We start from the raw sequence: 17,439 nt of genomic DNA, 5'->3' as shown, positions 1-17,439 counted from the left end.
TAAAACATGTAAACATAGGCCAGTTTTGTATTCTGCCTTTTTTACTTGTCAAAGCCATTTTTGGCTCTTCTCCTTAGGTTTACCTACACATCCTATCAGCCACCAAGGAGCCTGGGCTTTTTCACTTCAACAAGTGTAAAATGCCTCTCCTCTCACACCTACCCACTCAGCTCCCTTTGCCAAGAGTGCCCTTCCTGTCCTCTATTGGCCACCTGACACACTTCCTTTCCTCTGTCCAGACTCACCTGAAGGATGACATCATCTAAGAAGGCTGCTCCCCAACCCCTGGAAAAATGACTAACATCTCCTAATGCCCCACCACACCCCTGGACAGACTGCCCTCCCAGATGCCGAATTTTATTGTTCCTGTGACTGTAAGCTCCCTGTGGACAAGAACTGTGCCTGTGTCAGCTGGGGTTGCCAGGGGGCTGGTTCTGGGCATTCTGTAAAGGGAGGTGCCTGGGGGAGCAGCTCCCAGATGCTGACCTCTCCCCACCAAGAGACAAGCCCAGCCAATAGGTGCAAAGGGCAGAGAAAGCCCTTTACAGGCAGAAGTAACAGTGATCAGAAGCCTGGGGACTGGGAAAATATTAGGCTTTTCTGGAGAATGCACTCCTAGTCCAGCTTGTGCATGAGAGGAACTGATCTGAATCTTATCAGGTAGGGCTCTACCAACTGGCAGCAAGGAGGCCACCCCAGTTCCCCAAACTCCTCAAATGCCCATCCTGAATTCCAGCACTCTGTAGTGCTAACCCAACACTGGACACACAGAATGTATGCCCAGGGAATATTTGCTCAATGATTAAAGCAAACCAACAAACACCTAAGTAAACAAATAGCTGGAATGCGAAATGCTGAGTTAAAGCTTCCGTGGCTGTCTGCTGATCTCTGCATGAGAAAGGGAAGGAAGGCAAAGGTCTAGAAAAGAGACTCGGTCACCCCGTTATGCTTCTACATCCATGGGAGGCTCCGGACTTCCGAGAAAGCAGGGGAGTGAATACTCATGCTGAACCCTGGGAGGCGTCACCGTGTTTGTTTACAGCAGCGCTGGCCCAGCCAAGGCCCTGCCTTGTGGTTGTTCATCATAATTAAAGTGTACCCTGACAATGACACATCACACCTCAATCCCAAAGCAGGTTTCGTTATTATTTGAGCAAGCCCAAAAGTTTAAGAGAAAACAAAACAAAACAAAACAAAACCAAAAAAAAACAACCTTTTTTTTCACTTCACAGAACAAGGGTTAAGGTACACAGTCCTCAGAGGGTATCCATGGCAATTTTTCCCGCACAACCCACCTGACCACTCACACCTTTGCCCCGTGCGACTTTTGAAGACTTCTGGAATTTAAAAAACAAATGAAAACCTGTCTGCTTTGTCTAGTTTCACCTAGGAATCAGAAAACAGCCCTTGGCACAATTTTGGGATTAAATCCCAAATTGTGAGGGTGTGAGGTATTTTACATTTCACTGTTATGTATACTTTGAGGTTATTAGCTAGAGAGTGGAAATATTGTATCGTACTGGACTACTGCACACCTCTTCCCAACTCCAACCTCAGTGACCTCACGTCTGTAGCTCGAAACAAGCCACGATGTGAGTATTTACACCGTGGACATTGGCAGACAGTACTAATCGGGGTTCTCTTCCTCCCAGAGATTGGCTGGTTGTGCACGCCAGCGGTCTTGCCCTAGGGTGCCCTTCACGGGTCTTGACGATTGCCCCTGGCTGACTTGAAGCCTTTTGTGGCTGCATTATTTCAGCCTCAGGCAAATAAGGGAGAGAGACCAGGTGAACTGAAAGTCAGCCTCTCTCTAGTTCTCTGCCAATCAAAGGCCCCAAACTTCATTCCCTACACTTCTTCTAAATGCCTTTGTATAAAGTCCTCACCTTTTGTTGCCTTCTAGGTCCTCTGTCTAAAACTGAGCCAACAGCTCACCAGGTGCATTCATTCCCCTTTCTGAGCCCTGAGCCTGGACAGTGGGGGGAGGGGGTGCCTACACCCAATGTGGTAAAAATGAAGGAACGAATGAATAGAAATAAGAAATGCTGAAGCGTGGCTTAAATATACGCTGAAGTTTAAACCTCACATATTAACACTTTCATTATACTACATAATTTATGATGTAATATAATGATGCTATCCACAAGATAATTACAGGATTTATACAAACTACATGATGAACAGCGAGATTCAGCCATGGCATAGCACTTTAAAATCGTACTATGAACGTATTTCCTCCAAGCTTATCTGTTCATATGCCTTCGTTTAGAGGTGAGTTTCATTTGACATTGACTTAGGCACACGGCTCTAAGCACTTTATAAGTAATAACTCTTTAAACTTTACCCAATTTTAGAATATTTCCATCACTCTCAAAAGAAAATCTGTACCATTAGCAGTGGCTCCATCCGTCCCCCCCTCCCCCAGCCCCTGTCAACCACTAATTTTTTTATCTTTATGGCTTCACCTAATCTGGACATTTCCTATAATTGGAATCATGCAATATGTGGCTTTTCGTGACTTGCTTTAGCTAGCGTTCCCATTTCGGATGAGGAAACCAAGAAACAGCGGGGTTAAGTCCTTCGGCCAAGGTCACCTGGCAGAGGCAGGATCCAAACCCAGGCAGGCGGGCTCCTGAGTCCTTGCTAAGTCTGTATCAGAATCAGATAATGTCTCGGCATGCGTGGAGGCCTTGTGTAACTGCGAGGTGCGAGGTGCGGCGCAACGCCAGCCCCGCCTGGGGTTCCGTCTAATGGGGGGAGGCAGGGGAGCAGGAGGGAGCAGGTGGAGAAGTGAGTACCGCCCTGCGGGCAGCAGTTGCTGGACAAAATACATTTTTCCACAGCGAAGGCGGAATCTCCCGGGACAAACACCGCGTGTAGGGCCTGCGCAGCAGCCGGATCCCGTCCCGTGTGAGAGCCCCACGGCATGCATCTCCATCAAAGGAAGGTCGCCTCCCACTGTGAAGACAAGCCTCCTGGGGCCCCGGAACCTCGGTGGTGCAACAGCCATGTCATTCCAGCACACAGTTCCCAACCAAGGTGGGACCTAGTGACCTCCCCGCTGCTCAGCCCCATCTGCGGCCACTTATGTCCTGAACCCAAGTCCCCAGCTCTTCGGTGGCTGTCCACGGCCCTCCAGCCACTTCTGGACCTTGCTCAGCCTCTAGTGGGTCAGAAGATCCTCGCGACCAGCTCGGCTACCTCTAGCTTCTGCAATGACCTTTGGCCACTCCTAGTAGGACAGCCAGCGCTGCGGGGGCTGCTCCTGGACCGTCAGGCACTTCTCGAGCATTGACCGCGTGTCGTTGGTCACTACGCTGGACACTGGGATGCCGCGATGGGCAAGACGGCTGCGGGGCTTGCCCGCCTGGAGCTTGTCCCCGTCAGGTACAGAAAGCACACGGCGATGCACTGTTCTGACGATGGTGTGAGGTCGCGAAGACCACGAAGAAGACTCGTGTGTGACACAGCCTGACTCGGCCCTGGGGGTTCGAGAAGGCTCTGAGGAGGTGACACTTGGCGGCACTCCTAAGGATGAACAGGATGGGGGACCTCATGTTCTTGGGGGAGATAGGGTTCCGATGAAGGAAGAAGGGTGAGTTTTAATGTTCTATCTCTGCCGTGTCAAAGCGGGAGCTGTCACTCTCTGGTAGAAGGAGCCGGGCGGGACAGGTAAGTTTCGATGGGGAAAGGGAAGAAGCTGGTGTAGACGGTGGAATTAGGGGGGTGGCACGGGAGGATGATGGACTCAGGCCCCGAGTGTGGTGCAGGCACAGGACTTGGGGTGAGGGGTGGGGACACAGGAGGCCGGCTGGGTCAAGCCCAGATTCCTCCCGTTCCTCCCCTAGGGACTTGGGGGAGGGGAGCTGCTCTGCCATTCCCGGCTGCAGGGCAATTCCACGCACTTCGCACGGCAACACTTTCCGCAGACGTCACTGCCTTGCCTCTGCGCATGTGCCTTTCACTGAGTAAGGCTGGCTGCTCCTCGAACACGCCCCGAAGCTCCCCCCGCAGGGCCCCCTGCGTGGACTGGTCCCTTTGCTCGGAACGCCCCTCCCCACATCTCCACTGGCCAGCTCCTTTGGGTCGGAATATCCCCAGGGGGACCTCCCTGGCCACCCGCGTCTGTCCCTGTCTGAGCATACTCAACGGCATTACCCCTCAGAGCACATTTCCCTCCCTGCCTCTGCCCTCCATTAGAACGAGGTCCCTCGAGGGGAACCCAGCCTGGGGAGCTCCCGCCGCATCCCCACTGCTGGAGGGCACCAGCGCCCTCAGGATCTTAGGCAGCCGCTGGCGAGAAGCTGCGAGTTCATGGCGTGCCAGGACCCCGGGGGCTGATGCCTCTGTCGAGGCCCGTGGGTCCAGCTGACGTCACCCCTCACACATATTCTCGTCACATCCCCTCACTAATCATTCGGCGATGATTTCAACAAACATAGGACGTAGCCGTGATGTGTCAGGACACGTCCCAGGCACTAGAGCGAACAAGAACATGAGGTCCCTGCTCTTGGGGAGGTGGCATTCTAGGACAGGGAGAGCCAAGACTGCTCTGGGAAGTCCCGCCTGACTCAGAGTGCCTGCCGGTCACGGGACCCTTGCCCCGAGCCCATAAAACCGAGGCCGACTTATAGGGTAACCTCCCGTGTTGGCCCCTGCAGGCCGACAGGGGCAGGCTGGGCAGCAGGCGCCAGGCCCCGGCCTGTGCCAGCAGGAGCTTCCCCAGGGTGGGGCTGGCACGGGGGCTCAGGGCGGCGTGGCAGAGCGGGCAGGGGCCGGTGGGCTTGCCGCCACCAGGCAGCCTATGCAACGCTGTCCTCTGGCCCTTCCTAGGCACTGGGCCAGAAAGGGGGTTTCAGGAAGCGAGGCCTGGATCCTTCGAAGCAGAGGGCGTTCTGGGGCGGCCCCCCCCCCTGCTGAGCGTGCCTGGGCCTCTCCACCTGCCCCTGCAAGGCCGCCCTGCCCATCGGAGGCACCTGCGGTGTCCCAGCGGGGGCAGCCAGAAAGAGGAACGTTCCTTGCCTTTTCAGTCTATCCCCAAATTTCAGGGAAGCAAAGCTTCGTGGGACCCCCAAGACGACAAGTGAGGAAGTGACTCGCCTAGACCCAACTACTCAGAACCTGGGGTCAAAGTCATTCCGATAGACCGGGGGGTCACTGTGTGTGGTTGGTGCCTGATCCTGCCTGTGGCTCAGGGCCCAGCAGGAAGCCGCGCCGCCCCAGCAGCACCCCCCACCCTCACCCCGGCTGCCGGCCGAGTCAGGGAGGCCCAGGTGACTTCCTGCACCTCCCCGCCCGCCCCATCTGTTTGAGCCCAGAGCTGTGTCGGGCAGTTCCACCACTGCCAACAGGCCCGGCCGGAAGGCGCGGTTCCTCCTCTAATGCTCAATGGATTTATTATTTAATAGAGAGAGGTGCGGCCACGTTTTAATCACCAGCTTTTGTTAGAGATGAGCCTTTTCACTGCTCCTTGCACACCCGGGCTGCGGCCAAAAGCCATAGCTCTTCTAGGAGAGCCAATGTTTGGTGTCCCCTCAAATTTTCTGGGACAAGCCACACACACTTCCGGACTCTTCTCAGGATGCTCAGACATGCGCCATGTCTCAGGCATTTCCAGTGTGTTACTTCACTGCTCCCCAGAATGACCCTCTGGGGTTTACACTGTGCCCACTCACAGAGACACCGTGGTCTCCCCCGAAGATAACGGGGTGTGGGGCGTAGCTGATTGGCCGCAGAAAGGTCACGGGCCGGCTGACCTTCCAACATGGACTTCATTAAGGCCGAGGACCACGGTTTCCCTCCCCACACTTGTTTCCTCTTGGCCAAAGGCTGAAGCTGCCACCTGTGAACAGGTAAGGCCTGTCCCAGTCCAGGTGGGGTGCAAAGACCCTGAGGAAAGACGGGACAGAGGAAGGCAGGCGTCAGGGACTGACACAGGCCTGTCCTAGGTCTTCAGAAGACAAAAGACCTCAACTAGCTCTTCAGCTGGAGAACGGGGACTTTCCCGCCCCTCGGAGGCGTCGGGCACAGTGCGTGGGACCTCTCCGGGCATCCCTGGAAACGGCCTTGTCCTTCTCTGCTGGTGGCGTGTTTCCGTGGACCTGGCTCCATGACGCCCCAGATCCCTGTGAGAACAGCCATCTGTGACTTTCTTGTTGAGATGGCGAAGGAATGGGAGCCACGTAAGCTAATGATTCTGGTGGAGAAAACGGACTGCAAACCCCTCTGCACTTCCGAAAACCATTTCGAGGAAGATATAGGGCCTCGTGAGGCATTTAAGTCAAGGCTGGTGGGAGCTAGCGGGGTGTGGCGACCATCTACAGACGCTGCCGGGGCTGACAAGAGGCTTGGCCAGGGAGCCGGGGTCTGGCAGGGCTGGCGGCTGGGTCCCCAGCAGAGGCTGGTGGCCTTGCACAGGCCTTTAGCACAGGGAGGCATAAATATTAGAAAAATCACTTTGGGGTAGGGCCGAGGAGAAAGGGAAGTGCCGGCAGGAGAGAGATTCCAGCCAGAGGCCAGAGGCCAAAAGGCTCTAAAAGGCAGGAGAAAGGGTCCTGCGAATGTGACCAGACCAGGAGTGAAGGGGAAAATGCCTCGTGACCATGTTGAGTAAAAGGCGTGGCTCGAGGGAGGAGTTGGAACGCTGACGAGGCCACCTCTGCATGGCGGGACTCCGTGCTTTCTTCCTCTGGGCTTGTTTACTTCTCTTTCTTTTCTTTCTTTTCCCTCCCCCCCCCCTCCTTTTTTTCCTTTTGTATTTTCTCACTTTTCTATCATGAGCCTGAAGTAGCTTACAGGGAAAAGGAACGAATTTTTTTTTTTTTTGTCGTCGTGTGTTTATTTTTGCTCTTAAGCTGGTGGATTTTACAGACTCGACTCAGCAGTCTCCTGTCAAGGACGGAGACTTTGTCGCCAGCACGGCTTCACAATCAGAGAATCACGAGGGATTTTTTGTTTTGTTTTGTTTAATACGCTTTCCATCGCGGCAGATATTCCAGATGGCGCTGAAACGATACTATTCACTTCCACACAATATCCATTCGTGGCGCTGGGGTACGCTGCTCTTGGCCAAGCCAGTCCGTGTTTTATTTTGCACCTTGGGTTCCGGGGGCTTGATTATGCGCTGTTATCCTCACCAGCTGAATCTGCTGCCTGCTGGGAGGTGTTAAAAAAGAAAAAAAGGAAAAAAAAAAAAAAGCCCTTTTTTAGAGAGATAATTGAATGGGCTTAGGGAAGCAGTGTTTTATTTTTGGTGGGGATGGTCGGCTGTAGTCCATGTGTTCTCTTTAAATTCTACTTGAAAGATTGTTGCCGTTTGGTGATGGCGGAGAGCTTTTGGATTTTGCTCCTCTGCATTGTTTCTGAGCAAGACGTAGATGGGTGGAAATGAAATTCCATTTGCCATATCTTGATTCCAATCTGGAGGGGTGTGTCTATGTTGAGAAGGAAGCTGGAGCCATTAGGTGGCTTGTTTGGGGACAAGAATCCTATGAGACCTTGGAATATCTAAGTAGAGTCGGCAACTTTCCAAAGGTCAAGCGTGATGGCTCAGGCGGCCCAGGTCTCCGGGCCATTAACACAAGCCGGCTCCTTTATGGAAGAATCTGGAACAGGGCTGGCTGGTTGTTTCCCCCGGCATCGCTTACAATTATCAATTAACTACAATGAACCGAGCGAACCGGTGGGGCATTTTGACACATCGCCTGGCTTCAGTCCTGCTGATACCACCTCGCCGAGACTCTTTGAAGCCACTGGGCTCTGAGAAAGCAGACATTTTCGGATTATTATCGCTGTAAAATATACATAACATGAAACGAACCACTGTAGCTGTTTCTGAGGGTACAGTTCAGTGACAGTAGATACGTTTCGTATGGGGGCGCTGTCACCACCACCCATCTCCACCCTTCTTCATCGTCCCCAGCTGAAAATCTGTCCCCTTCGAACACTAAATCCTTGGGCCCCTGCCCCCTGGCCTGTACATCTACTTTCTGTCTCCATGAATCCAACCACTTTAGGTAACTCGTACAAGGGGAATCATGTGGTATTTGTCCTTTTACGACTGGCCTCTTTCGCTTAGCATGATGCCCTCCAGGTTCATCCATGTCACAGCATGTGTCGGGATCGCCTTCCTTTTCGAGGTTGGACCGTATTGCGTTGTCTGGATGGGCCGCATCTTGTTTATCCATCCCTGGATAACTGGCTGTGGACACGTGGGTTGTTTCTAGTCTTTGGCTGTTGTGAGCGATGCTGCTGGGAACACAGGTGTGCAGATACCTGCTCATGTCGCTGCTCTCAGTTCTCAGTAGTGGAACTGCTGAGCAAGCGGACATCTTACTAGAAATGGAAACGAGGCAAACTGGAAAGTCCTCTGGCTCCTGGCCTTTGCTGTCAACAGAGACCTGCAACCTGGAGGGACGCCAAGAAGTTTAGAAAATGCAGCAGCACCAAACTCGAGAATGTAGGTCTGAGCTGGAAAAGTTTTCAGAAGCATGGAGCCCAAAGCTCTCTTTTAGTGGAGGAAAAATCTGCATTGAGTCCGCATCTTACAGGGGATGGTTCTTCTGTCCTGGTCACGAAGCCTGGGCCCTCCTCTCAGGGACAGAGACAAAGGAAGCTGAAACCGTGGAGCAGGTGCCGTGGGGGGATATTTTCAGCAGGGTCAGGAACTGCGTACTCCCTTACTCCCTGTGACCCGCTGGCTGCACATGGAGTACATACACGTGCTTCTCCTCCAGATGGGTGGGGTGTTCCACGAGGCACCGCACAGACTCCTGACATCCAAAGTACCAGGCGATGTGACGCACGAAGAGGTGGCAGCTGATCGAGCTGATAAGCCGCCGTCCTTCGGAGATTTCTTCCACTCGGATGTAAACCAGAGGCTCTATTCAGCAAACAGCCACCTGGGATTCTGTTTGGCAACGTCCAAGGGAAATGCCAGAGGTGGGCGTAGTGGCCGTTCATCATTCTTTCTGGCTGACCAGCACAGGCCGTGGGAGGCGGACGGTTGTTTCCTTGGCCTCCTTTGGAGCTGGGGGACAGCCATGGGACCACATTCTACCAATCAGATGCACGGGTGCTTAAGCAGCCACTACACAGAAACAGGCCCAGCCACTGTGCGGGAGGGTCACCAAAACTGCAGCTAGTGGCTAAGAGATCATAGCTCCTAACAGTGGCGTCTCCACAAAACGTGTTCTACAGTGTGCTCCAGGCTTGTTCCTGCTGTGTAGACACCAAGCCACGTTCTACAGCATTCCTGGAGATTCTGTGAGTTAGCCTGTATCTTTTAATACATCCCTGCTCTGCTCAAACCAGTTAGAATTAGTTTCTGGGGTTACGACCAAGAGCCCAGGCTGACTTAGCAGACTGCTGGTTACCAGTTAAAAGTAGGTTTGGCTGTGAATATCAGTGACCCTCGCCCCAAATAAGAGAGCCCTACATGAGACAAAAGTGTATTCCTTTCTCGTTCAAAAGTCTGGGCAAGCCGTCTTCTCTAGCAAGGAACTGAATTTGACAATTAGATGTGCATGGCCACATCGGTGGCTATGGCTACATGCCAGACGGCGCGGACACAGAATGTTTCCAGCACTTGGCCACACTCCTTCATGGCCCTCCCGGGTCCATTATTCTGTCACTAAAGATGAGTTTTGCCTGTTCTTGAACTTGGTGTGTGCGGAATCCCAGATGTACAGTTGTCCGCAGCTTCTTTCACTCAGCACAACATCTGAGAGTTATCCTGTGGAGTGCTGGATAATGTTTAACAACGAGCTCTCTCCAGAAAATAAAAAGACCTTATTTGAAGCAATTCGCTGATGTTCGCAGTGTAAACACTCCCTCCATGGCGGATCTGTGACATCCGCTCGCCAGGACGAGCGGCTGCCAACAAGCCGCCGCTTACGCCTGCTGTCGGCTCACCCGGGTCATCGCAGTGACGGGGGTACTGCTCCCTGCCCGCCCGTTCTCTAGTGCGGGTCTCCCGTGTTAGCGGGGTTCCCTCCCCCTCAGCTGTCCCTTCCAGGGGCTTGGATCGGATCTGGAGAAGCGAGGTCAGGACCCCCAGGTGGCATCACCTGGCCCCTCCCGCCTTGGCCCCTCTCTGCTCTCGCCATCCTCCATCTGCTGAAAGCGGACATTCCCCCTTCTAGTCTAGTCCTCAGGTAAAAGGACCAGTCCTACGTATGCCAATAAAGGCTAAAGGAAGTTAGGAAATCACCTTCCTTCATGACAAAACTTGGATTTCAACACCATCGCCTTGCTAGAGATGTTTAAAAGAAGTCAGCTTTGAGACAGAGAATGAGTTCCTCATTCTCTTTCTGTCCTATCCTTCCTTAAGGCAATCGGACCTCGAAGATCAGCCTGGGACAGGGGTCGACACATTCCAGCCAGGGGCCGGATCTGGTCCCTGGTCCCTTTTTTGTGTGGTCTGTAAGTAAGAATGGTTTTCTCCATTTTTAATTGAGATATAATTGACATAACATTGTGTAAGTTTAACATTGTGTCAATCGACGTGTTGATTTGATCTGTACATATGTTGCAATCTGATTTCTACCACGGCCTTACCTCTGCCACGTCACACAATCATCATTTCTTTTTCTGTGGAGAGAACAATTAAGATCTCGTCTCTTAGCAACTTTGAGGTTTATAATACAATGTTACTGACCTTCTCCCTGTGCCCTGCATTTCATTTCCAGGACTTATTTATATGCTATTTGTAAGACTGTGTGTGCCCTTAGACAACCTCTCCCCAAATCCTCACCCCAAAACCCCTGGTATCCACCAGACTACTCTGCTTTTTTTTAGCTTCCACGTTTTACTGGTGCCATGGGGTAGTTGCCTTTTTCCGTCTGACTTATCTCACTTAGAATGATGTCCTCGAGATCCGTCCATGTCATCACTAACAGCGGCGGGATTCCCTTCTTTGTCACGGCCGAGTAATATTCCACTGTACGTGGAATACTATCCTCTTCTGCATCCGCTCTTCCGCTCGGGGACACCGAGGTGGCTTCCGTGTCTTGGCCATTGTGACGTATGCTGCAGCAAGCACGGCACTTCAAGTGTGTCTTTGACGCGCTGTTTTCATTTCCTCTGAATGTGCGCCCAGAAATGGAATGGCTAGATTACACGGCAGTTTTATTTCAATTGTTTGAGGCACCTTTGTTCGGTTTTCCGTTGTGGTTTTCACATTTTTAATGATCGAAAAAAATCCAAAAGAGAATAAAATTTCATAACACATAAAAATTATATAAAATTTCAGCATCCAGGCGAGAGGTTTGTATTGGAACAGCCACCCGGAGTCCTTCATCTTTTATGCTGCACGAAGTCCTGTTTTGCGCACCCGCCAATTTCCACGCGCTCCCCGGGACCCGTCTCCCTGCACGCAGAGCGGGGAGTGGAACGCGCAATTACCGATGGGCCCCAACGCATCGGTGAGTGCGCCTCTAGTTCGGGGAAGGACACAAAAGGGGCACTTTGGGCTGAAGGTAGCTCGTTTTCAGCTTTACGTTGCCAACAGGGCCTGAGACAGGTGTTGATAAACAATAACGCCAACACACGTGAGGCTGCGGCCAGAAGCACCAGGAAGACAGGAGCACGAGGCGGCTCGCCCGGCAGCGCTCACAAAGGCCCGAGGAGCGGAGGGATCCGGACGCGCCAGGTGCCCAGAGCCCCGGCAGCCAGCGCGAGCCAAGGTGCGGGGGTAAACCAATCCTGGGGGCCTTTCAAAAAGGAACATCGAGCTACATCAAACGAAAACGCTTCTGCATAGCAAAGGAAACCGTCGGCAAAATAAAAAGGCAACTTATGGAATAGGGAAAAGTATTTGCAAGTCATATATCTATCTGATGAGGGGTCAATATTCGAAACATATAAAGAACTCGCCAGAAAAAAAAAAAATATATATATATATATAAAGAACTCAATAGCCAAAAAAAAAAAAAAATTGCAGTTACAAAAGGGGCAGAAGACCTGAACACTTTCCCAAAGAAGACAGATAGAGATGGCCGACAGGTACGTGGACAGGTGCTCACGTTACTAGTCGCCAGGGAAATGCAAATCAAAACCACAATGAGACCTCGCTGCATACCTGTCAGGTTGTCTGTTATCAGAAAGACAAGAGGGAAGTGTCGGGGTGAGGACGCGGGAAAAAGGGAACCCTCGTGCGCCGTTGGTGGCAACGGAAATTGGTGCGGCCGCTGGGGGACAGAACACTGAGGGGCCTCGAAGAATTAAAAGTAGAAGTGCCTTACGATGCGGCCCTCTGGGTGCTTATCTGCAGGAAACAAAACCGCCATCTTGAAAAGGCATCTGGACAGCGAAGAGGGGGGTAGGGAGAGGAGACCGATTGGGAGAGCGAGCGCTGTGGTCACTCGGTCACTCGGGGTGGGGGGTGATGGCGGTGCGGGCAGGGACGAAGGGAAGCGGGAGGGCTGGAGGACGGCCTCGCGGGCGTTGCCACGGAACGAGGTCCCCAACGGGATGCAGACGCAGAGCAGAAGGAAGACAGGAGGGTGGCCCCCGAGTTCCCGGCTCGTGCAGCTGGCACACGCTCCGCTCACGGTAACTCATTTCATCGTCCCGTCGACCCAGCGAGGGAGGTGCTCTTATCGACCTGATTTTACAGACGAGGAAACAGAGGCACAGAGAGAGGAAGGAACTCTCCCAAAGGTGTGTTTGGCAAGCGAGGTACGGGGAGTCCCACCGGGCAGTCTGCTTCCACGATCTGGGAGCTGGCGCGCTAACCACACCGACTCTCGACTCGCGGCAGTAAAGCCAAGGCCATCAGGAAAGATCGAAAGCTCATTGGAAAAGATGCAGGGTTTCACGACACGGAGGTGTTTGTCCCCCCAAAACGAAGGCCAGGTCCGGGGTTTGGAGTCCATCCGGTTGCTGTTAGGGACCCCTGAAGGGCTATTTTTCATTTAACCTGTTGCTGGGGACAGTTCATACACATGCAGATGGCGGATTATTAGGACAGGGGCCCCCCCATACTCGTCCCCAACTTTAACCTCCTACTTCGGGCCGACCTGGGCCCCTTTCTCCTCCCATGTCATGAAGCAAATCCCAGATATCCTACCATTGCATTCACAGATGTCCCATCGTGCCTCTCCAGAAGATAAAGGAACACGTTTTATTATTATTTTTTAATCTACAATACCACCAGAAATAATCAACAGTCCCTTAATAGCTTCAAATATCCAGTTCCACTGTAGGTTTTGGACGGAGAAATAGCAGTCGGACTGACAGACACTTGACGGAGATGGCAGGACGGAGGGAGCGTGGGAGGCTAGGACCTGTCGCGTCCCTCCAGGTGAGAGCTGAGAGTGGCCTGGAGTTGGCCTGAGCAGTAGGGAGGATGCAAAGGTGCAGGTGTGAGAGGCATTGTTGCGTACGACCTCCCCTTTCCCCCCACGCCCTGGAATCTGACAGGATGCAGAGAGGTTGGAATCCGAAGGAAGCGGAGTGTCCGGGGCGCCCTGGACCATCTGACTTCTCAGACCGCGGCACACACGCCTGGGCCCTCCCGCCGCCTCGCCCCAGCTCACCCCGCGTCCTCTGCCTGCACGTCCCTTTCCGCCCCCCTTCCCAGCCCGGGGAAATCCCGCCCGTCTCTCACGGTCTGGAGTTTACTTGTGATCAGTGGAACATGGAAAGCTCTTGCGCAGTGTGTCGACTGCGTGTTTTATTTTCTGGATCCTGCGGCTGTCGCACCTGGGCCTTGCCGACCCTGGAGGTGCCGCCGCTCCCGGCGGTAGCCAAATCTTACAGGTGGCAAGCACCAGTGTGCGCCTTTTACGTGTAAACCCACCTACCCGGAGCCCACACCCCCGCTGCCTCCTCTGTGGGCTCTCACACTCTGGGCCGCTGTCGCCCTGCCCTCTACCCCCCAGGCCGGGAGTCAGACAGACCCAGTGCCCCGGAGCCCACTGAAACTACCCAAACCAGCCAGTCCTAAGTCCCCTTCCCCTGCCTCACCCACTCCTTCGAGGAAACCAAAACACAGGCTTCCCCCTCCCTCTGCCACCTGACCCGCCCTGGAGCCCCCTGGAGCCTCCCCCCCCCCCCCGTGGCCCTGCAGGCGTGGTGCGCCCCCTCCTCTGAGAAACATGAGAAATGAACGATTTTTTCCCATGGCGATGGTCTCCTGATCTGCTGCTGGCCTTGCGATACCTCTCGTTTTCTCTTAATACTTAAAACACACAGTTTTGGCTGCAGTGTGTGCGGCATGTGAACGGCTCGCGTGTTTTTGGAAAATTTTTCGGCCTTGAGAGGCCTCCACTCAGGCTCACGGTTTTCTACCTTTAAGAGTGAAGTCGCCGATATGCGTCTACAATGAGAGAAACGCTGGTGATTAAGACCTGGATTTCGGGGAGTTTGAGCTCCCCCGAATTTCGTCCGGTGCACCCCCAGCCTGGCTTTGGGTGGGCTGCTTTACATCTCGGAGCCTCGGTTTCCTCCTCTGGACACAGGGACTATTGAGATCTGTCACTCTGGATTATTCTGAGGACTAAACGCAATAACGTGGGAACTGTGTTCACACAGCTGTGTTAAGAAACAGTGAAAAAAAAAATCATAATTTCAAGAGCTCCCAGGGTCCGTGTTTAAACCCCCAGGCAGTGGTCAGAGCCTCAGTCCAAACACTGAACCCTGGGCGCCTGAGCAGAGGGGACACCGTGGCCTCGCTCCGAGGGGAGGCTGGCAGGGCCGGGAGCGGGAGCACCTCAAGGGCCGGCCGCTCGGCTCGGACGTTTGGAGTCAGCACAGCGATGACTGACACGATTGCGACAGAATTCTCACCTAATCACAGCAAAAATGAACTTCCACCCCTCGGAGACAAAACCCAAAATTAACCAGGGAGGGGTGCCAGCACTCAGCTCTGCGCGGGCCACGCTCGGCCTGGAGGCCAGAGGCCTCCTTCCCCCTAAATTCTTCCTGCTGTTTTTAAGTTAAATGCCAAAAACTCTTGCCTGGGAAGGTCCCCGAATCGAGATGCTCTGCTCGGGGAGTCATTGATGGCCGTGCTCCAGGGAGGATGACGTGAGGGCTTGAATGTGGCCCCGCCCATCCCCCCCAGGATGTTTCAAGGGGCGTGGTTTGGACGTTCCGGACCTGCCTTTCCATTCCCCTTCCTGGCCTGGTGACAGTGGTGATTTCAAAGCCTCCAAAGGCAGCTGTTAGCCAAATAGTCTGTGTGCGGTCAAGGACTGACCTCACCCAAATAGAGGTCTGGTCTTTGGCCTTGGCTCCTGGGGGTTGACCTCTACGCCCTTTGAATGTCCCGCTGATTACTCTTCATTTCCAGGGCCTTGGGCCACACTGGGTGGCTGAACACCGTGATTTATTGAGGGGGCTTTGGGCCACACAGTATCAGCGCGACCTCTGGAGGGGCTGGAAATGGAGGTCAGCCAGGTGGGGAGTCAGCCATGTTCACGTGATGGAGCCCCAATAAAGACTCGGGACACCAAGGCTCAGGGGACTTCCCCGGTTGGCAATACTCCAGGTGGGTTGTCACGTGCTATTGCTGAGCGTGGTCAGCACTGTCCACCCTCTGCTAGGAGGGGACAACTGGAAGCTCCGCTCATGGAACCCTCCTGGACCCTGTCCCGTGAGCCTCTGCCCTTGGCTGACTTGAATTTGTCTCCTTTGTTATGACAGACAACAAAGTGAGTGTGACAGACAGCTCCTGGTGAGTTCCATGAGTCCTGGCTAATTAGCAAGCTTGCGGGGAGTCTGGGGGAGCCCCTGGATGTGCAGACTTGATGAATGAGGGAGGTCTTGGGGACCCGTGAACTTTGCAGTTGAGGTCAGAAGCGGTATCAGTCTGGGGGGACCCCCAGAGTTTGCATCCTGCCTTCCCAGTAACTCTCCTTTTCAAAGCGAAGGCAGACCCAGTGTGGAAGGGGGGGGAGGCTGTCACCTGTGATCAATGACCCAAGGAAGAGAGCAAGCCCTGGTAAGGAGCATCCCTGTCACGTGCAACGGGAGCCTGCATAGCACCTTCTCTTAAGTGGGGACTGAAATCAAAACACTGACCAGGTTATTCCCCAGGCCCACCCGCACCTTACTCCTCCTTCCTGCCGTGGCCCACTCCTCATTCAGGTAGTCGTCTGATTCGGGAGGGCCAGGGGGACGTGGAGCCCCAGCCTCGGCCCAACCCCGCCCCAACTCCACAGGGTGGGTCCTGATTGGTCTCCGCCAGTCCTACGGTGTCAGCGTCCCAGCCAGTGATTGGCTCAGGTGTGACCACGTGGTGCGAGCCTGGTCGGGGAGACGTTTTGCTCCTAAGGGACATTCAGAAGAAAAGACCGACCGTCCGTGGCATTCATGTGTCTGCATGTGACAGCGAACGAGCACCAGCCCTCTCGAAGCCCCTCGGGGAGGCGTCCTGAGGCCACCGGCCGGCCCTGCGGTCACTGCGCACAGCTGGGCACCGCACCCCGCCCTGCAAAGCCTTCCCGCGTGGGACAGCAAACACCCTCGTGGTTTAGCCCCGCTCGGGGTCAGGTTTTCTTGTCCTCCCAGTAGAATGCACCCGGGTCAGCCAGGTGCCAGGGCCCCTGGGGACCAGCAGTGAAGTGGACGTGGATGCGAGTGACGAAACACACTCAAATAGGTCAAAACGGATCACGGGGCCCCGTGGAAATACAGGGGACCCCCCAGGTCGGAGCGAACAGCACAGACACGCACGTTACGGGGTGCCATCGCGAACGGTCCCCGCCCCTGTCCCTGCCTGCTCTGCTCCCGCCCCCATCCTGACCTCTCCATGCGGAGCCCACGCCTTTGCCTCCGGCCTCCACCCACTGCGAGCCCTAATCATCGCCCCGGAGGGGCCCTGGGCGCGGACGAGGCTTCTGCTGGCGCAACTCCCTTCCCGGAGCTGTCACCCTGTTCCCAGGAGGACCGAGGCTCCGGGCTGGGAGCACGGGAAAAGCACCTGGGCCACCATGCCCGCGCTACCCAACGCGCCCCAGTAGGTCGGGGGACCCAGGGCCCTGGGTTTAAATTCTGCAGAGAACAAAACTCCTCCATTGACTGAAACCTGAAAAACAAGCCCAGCCCCGCACAGGGCGGGCGGGCGGCGTCCGCAGGAATGCCAGGGACATTCTTCTGTTTTGCCCTTGGCCCAGAGATAAAGGCTCCTAATCTCTGTTCCTGAAGAAGAATGTTCACGTGAGCGGCTCAGGAGGAAGGCTCTGGGCGAGGCGGGGACTGGAGAGTGCTTTCTCAGAACCCGCCGGGCTCAGGCGACCCTCAATGCTTCGGTGGTGGGGGGAGGGGAGCCCCAACACAGTGCCCGCGCCAGTGAGGAGAAGGGGGCCTGGCGCTGCTGCGCCCTGGCCCTGTGAGGGCGGGCTCCTCTCTGCCGCCGGGACCTGCAAGGCCTGGGCCTGTGTGCCAACCGCAGGAGTGGCAGGTTGGAAAGTGGGGGTGTCTGCTGGGAGAACC

At 54.5% G+C, this 17,439-nt stretch overlaps 1 long non-coding RNA gene across 1 annotated transcript; it reads left to right on the top strand.

Annotated features, from left to right (window-relative positions):
* The first annotated feature begins 9,129 nt into the window (after positions 1-9,129).
* LOC107515911 lies at positions 9,130-16,244 on the top strand. The gene is made up of 3 exons (XR_004952181.1): positions 9,130-9,264; positions 10,331-10,422; positions 15,296-16,244. It is a non-coding gene; the product is annotated as an uncharacterized LOC107515911 (long non-coding RNA).
* Positions 16,245-17,439: the final 1,195 nt, after the last annotated feature.

The sequence above is a fragment of the Rousettus aegyptiacus genome, unplaced genomic scaffold (assembly GCF_014176215.1).
Source record: "Rousettus aegyptiacus isolate mRouAeg1 unplaced genomic scaffold, mRouAeg1.p scaffold_m13_p_7, whole genome shotgun sequence".
NCBI lineage: Eukaryota > Metazoa > Chordata > Mammalia > Chiroptera > Pteropodidae > Rousettus > Rousettus aegyptiacus.
This window is presented reverse-complemented; position numbering and strand designations above follow the sequence as displayed.